The sequence below is a fragment of the Muntiacus reevesi genome, chromosome 20, assembly GCF_963930625.1.
Source record: "Muntiacus reevesi chromosome 20, mMunRee1.1, whole genome shotgun sequence".
Lineage (NCBI taxonomy): Eukaryota > Metazoa > Chordata > Mammalia > Artiodactyla > Cervidae > Muntiacus > Muntiacus reevesi.
Window position 1 is genome coordinate 3,622,736 of NC_089268.1, and position 5,618 is coordinate 3,628,353.

The 5,618-nt window shown below is 39.9% G+C and overlaps 1 pseudogene; it reads left to right on the forward strand.

Annotated features, from left to right (window-relative positions):
• Positions 1 to 3,149: 3,149 nt before the first annotated feature.
• On the forward strand, positions 3,150 to 4,629 carry LOC136151548 (epithelial cell adhesion molecule pseudogene; annotated as a pseudogene).
• Positions 4,630 to 5,618: the final 989 nt, after the last annotated feature.

Genomic DNA, 5,618 nt, shown 5'->3' on the forward strand with positions numbered 1-5,618 from the left:
TTATCTGGTGTAAAGGATAATTTTCAAACAGCCTAAACAGTTTAAACAGTCCAACTGTTTACAGGCTTAATGCCAGTCAGTTCTAATGGGACAGCCTAGTCCCAAAGGAGCCAGGCTGAAGGCTCAGCTCAGAGGGAACAGCTTATTCCTGGGGGAGGCAAACTGAAAACTTAATAGCACAGTTCCAGTAAAACAGCCCCTGTTCCAAAATATATGGGCTGAAGTCAAGCAAGTTCCAACTGGAACAGCTTAAGTTAAAAAATCAGTACTTGGAGACAGAACAAGGTGCTAACAAGAAAGAATGAAACCTTAAAATGGGTAAAAGCTAGATAGCATTAAAACACAAAGAGAAGTTCAGATCTGAAAAAAAACTCAACCTCAAACCCCATGGTTGGTGAGAAAAGCGGAAGCATCAATAGGCTCAGTGTGTACCACATCTGTTTGCTTAACACCCTAGGCATCATCAGGGGTTTTCTCTGGCCCCCACTTGGGCTTCCACAATGCTGACCTAAAATGAATAGACTGCCAGTTATTTTTCCAGCAAAAATGGGTTTATTTGGGATCAACAAAGACTTGCAATTTGGAGTCTGCAAACATGGTGAGTTACTTTCAAGTCCTCTTGCACAAGAAGGAGAGGAGTACTCTTTTAAAGAGGGAAATAGGGAGTGGAGGTGCTGTTATAAACAAAGAGTACATTGGAGGGATTGAGAGTCTGAAGTATAGTGGCTTGTCATTGGCTGAACTGGGGCTGTCTCCTATTGACTGGTCTCTTACCAGGCAAAGAAAGGAGTTTGTTTTTTTCCTGTTGGTCTCTGCTGTCATCATGGAGCAAGAGAGTTCAACCTTCTATCCTTCAGACTCTATTTTTTTTTTTTCCAGAGGGAAAATTTCACTTTATTGTAACATTAATCTCACAAATAAACACAGCACAGCCAGAAACACTGAATAGATAAAGTGCCATTGCAGGGGCCTGGCAACAAAGGAGGGAAGAATCCAGTTTATCTCCTCCATGTCCCAGCCTGGAAAGATATTCATATTATAGAAGCATAAGGCAGCTGACATGCCGAACAATCCAGCTATAGACACTATGAGCTAAAGTACAGAAAATCTTACCAAGTGGTGACTATGCAGGGCCAAGAAATAGAAAAGTCAGGAAACATTGGTTCCTCAAATAAGCCAGGCATAGAAAGGCCAAATGACAAAAATAGTATTTTTCAAACTCCCTGTGTCTTAAATCTAATTTAAGGGAAATCTAATAAGGAATGAGAGGGTTACAGTTCTACAAAGTTACTTCCTGATACTGCCTGTCTTCAGAACTGTGACCTGCTTTGACGCTCTCTTTCACACCCTCAGTCAGAGGTACAAGAGACCATTTTCTAGGATTCTGGGAAAAGCTGACCTTACCCACTTGCCAAGCAAGCCTGAGAAAAATGGAGTGTCTTTTTATTAATTTTTACAGTTTTACTGTTAGCTGCCCTGGTGGGCTTAGTTTGTAAAGAATCCTCCTGCAATGCAGGAGAATGCAATACAGGAGAACTGGGTTCGATTCCTTGGTTGGGAAGTTCCCTTGGAGAAAGAAATGGCAACCCAGTCTTCAAGCTTTAACTTAGATAATAATGGAGGGAAAACACTAATTGATTGTTTCCTTACTTATCATTTACTCTATTTTTGTATATTTCAAAGCACTTTTTACAAAGACATGGGTAGTGTTTATCTAATTGAACTAAATCCCTACTTTTCATTAAGACATCACAGTGAAGTACCAATACCATTGTATCTCAAATAGCAAAAGAGTTAATTACTGAATTAATATTTAATATTGTGCTCCTTATTCTTTAATATTAATCAATATAAGACTTGTTCATTTAAACAACAATTCTGCTCAATAAAAGGAAAAGTTTTCTCATAATTAAACTTTCCAATAATGGGATCATTTGCTTCTCAAAAGAATGAAATTTCTGTTCCTGGAAGTGTCAGGAAAAGATCAAGCTTTTGATCCGTGATAGGAAGTCCATTGATTTGATATTGGTCCTTCTTGCTGTTTTCCTGGCCCTGTCACTGCATGCACCACTACCCCTCAGCTATGGCTCCTGGATGATCCCCCAGAAGCAGAAACAGAACTAACCTGCCATCAGATCCCTGAAACAGTGCAACTGGGAGGCTGGTCAGGCCCCCTTGAGGCTCCCCAAGCCCCAGGAGCACCCCTGGTTCTGGTCCTTCCTAAGAGGTGTGAATTGAACACAATACATAGCTTTACTGAGTTTCAATTTATTCTTAAGTAATATACTCATGAACTAATAAATTCAAATAAGCTAACATATAGCTTATTTTGAAAATTATAAATAAATATATGTGCAGTCAGTGTTTTATCAGTAGTTACCACTATAAATTTATTTATGAAAGTATACTGTTTTAGGTAATTGCATAAATTAATACTCTAACTATGCTATCCAGCTTTGAAGAGACATCAGGCTTATTTCCAGCCAGTGTTGATCCTAGACCGTACTGTGTGTGGTACAAAGCATTCATCCTCAGTTTCCTTTCCTAGTGTTTACTAAAAGTGAAATGAAAGTGGGATTCTCCACTTGCCAGGTGTGTCTTCACTTGGTGTTACTCAAGGTTGAGCAGAAGCAAGAGCAGCAGTGACATTGGTTCTAGAATTAAGGTTCCTGTTGCCAAGACTAGAAATGTTTACTATAGCTTGCTCTGCTGTGCTTAATCATATCCAACTCTTCGCAATCCCATGGACTGTAGCTCGCCAGGTTCCTCTGTCCATGGGGATTCTCCAGGCAAGAATACTGGAGTGGGTTTCCATGCCCTCCTTCAGGGGATCTTCCCAACCCCGGCAATAAGAGCTATACAGTCATGGTTGATGCATTCTGGTAATTATACTTTATTTTTACTTTGAGAACATACCATAATGTCTCAGTTGCATTTCTCAGTTATGCTTTTGAATTAAGAACACACAATTCTGGCAGGAGAACAGGAGTGGTGTCAAAAAAAAAAAAAAAAAAGAAAAAAAAGTAAATACCCTTTATCATTCTTAAATTATTTCTACTGAAACTTTATACTCTTTCCACAATAGATACAAAACACATTGATATTCATTTAAAAATAGGAGTTGACAGTCGTCGGATCCCGAACACCTCGCTGTAGTCCTCTCGACGCTAAGCCGCGCGTCCCACGCCTCACACCGTCCGGCCGGCCAGTGGGCTAGCGACGACCTACTCTGTCCGCTCGTCCTCGCGCCAGCCCTCCATCCGCCTGGCGCCCTCGCGCTCTAGCGCCCTAGTCCTCGGAGCGCGCAGCATGGCGCTCAGCCAGGCCCTCGCTTTCAGACTCCTGGTCGCCGCGGCGACGGCGGTGGCCGCAGCCCAGCAAGGATGTGTGTGTGAAAACTACAAACTGACCACAAACTGCTCTATGAATGCGTATGGTCAGTGCCAGTGTATTTCAGTCGGTACACAACATTCCGTCATTTGCACAAAACTGGCTGCTAAATGCTTGGTGATGAAGGCAGAAATGAGTCACTCAAAGTCCGGGAGAAGACGGAAACCAGAGGGCGCCATCCAGAATAATGACAGGCTCTATGATCCTGAGTGTGACGACAAGGGGCTCTTTAAAGCCAAGCAGTGCAACGGCACCTCCACATGCTGGTGTGTGAACACAGTTGGGGTCCGAAGAACCGATAAGGACAGTGAAATTTCCTGCTCCGAACCAGTGAGGACCTACTGGATCATCATTGAACTAAAACACAAAACAAGGGAAAAACCTTATGATCTTCAAAGTTTGCAGTCTGCACTCAAGGAGGTAATCACAAGTCGTTATCAACTGGATCCAAAATATATCACAAATATTCTGTATGAGAACGATGTTATCACTATTGATCTGGTACAAAATTCTTCTCAGAAAACTCAGAATGATGTGGATAATGCTGATGTGGCTTATTATTTTGAAAAAGATGTTAAAAATGAATCCTTGTTCCATTCCAAAAGGATGGACCTGAAAGTAAATGGCGAACTACTGGATCTGGATCCCAGTCGAACTTCAATTTACTATGTTGATGAAAAACCACCTGAATTTTCAATGCAGGGTCTACAAGCTGGTATAATTGCTGTCATCGTGGTTGTGGTAGTAGCAATTATTGCTGGAATCATTGTCTTGGTTGTTTCCAGAAAGAAAAGAATGGCAAAGTATGAAAAAGCTGAGATAAAGGAGATGGGTGAGATGCATAGGGAACTCAATGCATAACACTAATTTGAAGAGTAACTACAAGAAGGGAAATTAGTAAACAGACTCAGATTATAAACGCGCACATGGGGCAAAGAGAAGATCTTTGAAGATCACTGTTGTGTTGTTAGTTAACATCATATGTTTGTACTAGTTAAACCTGTACTCAGAATATAAACAGTTTGAAATTGACTTTACCAATCTTAAAATTTGACTACAAGTGTCCTATAGATACAGATCTAAAATCCAGAATTTGGACTGATAGTTTGAATTATTTATGCCTAACATTGACGGGCATGCATTAAATATGCTTCCGCAGTAGTCTGAATGACTACTGTCTTGTCCATTTGTGATTAAATAGCTGCTTTGCTATTTGAGTCTTGTACATATAAGCTTTTTTATGAACTATGAAATAAACATTTAAAAATGAGTTTCCTAACTTTTGAATCACATTGAATCAAATTTCATAGTATACACATAAGATAATAGGTTAAGAAATGCTCTGAATGCTAGCTACAAATGGAATTTGCATGAGTGCTTATAATCATGTATGTGTGTGTGTATGCGTGCTAAGTGGGTTGCCACTTCCTCCTCCAGATAATCATGTATACTCAATATAAAATTAATAATGTAATGTATAATTTCTACTCAGAATAAACAAGCAATTTTATTCTGAATCCATCTAAGATTCTATTTCAGACAAAGTGTCCTATATTGGCAGACTAATACCTTAAGGCTGAATTGATGGACAGTGTTCTGGAATGTGAATTCCATGGTTGACTGTATTAGAAGCACCAGTTTTTCAACTGAATAATTATGGTACAAACACATTTTATATGAAGTTAAAATATCCTGAAATATTTTGCTTTTGATAAGAAACTTTAAAAAATACTATGAAAAGAATGTTAAAGAAAATTTAAAAAGCTGTATTTAAGCATTTACCTACGATTTTTATCCCTTCCGTAGTAGGCAGAATTCTAGGATGGCCCCTAAGATTTCTTACCCATGATATATATGCTCTATATAATTCCTTCCCTTAGAGTGTGGGCAGGATCTGTGAATATGATAAGGTGATAACCCCTGAGATTCAGTTGCATGGCAAAGGTGAAGGGATTTTCCAGATGCAGTTATGATCCCTCTTCACTTGACTCAAATGGGAGGTTACAAAAGAGTGCCTAAAAGTAGGAGACAAAAAGCAGAAATAGATGTACTCTCTCGTTAACTATAAAGCAGAGTGCCATGTTTTGGAGAGAGTCATCTATCAGAGAATGTCTGGGCAACCCTGGTTGCTGAGGGCCTCAGTCGCTCAACGGTGGAAGTGAATTCTCAAAAGATGGGCTCAGAAGAGGACTTCAGCTCTTGATGAGATTGCACCCCAGTGACATTTT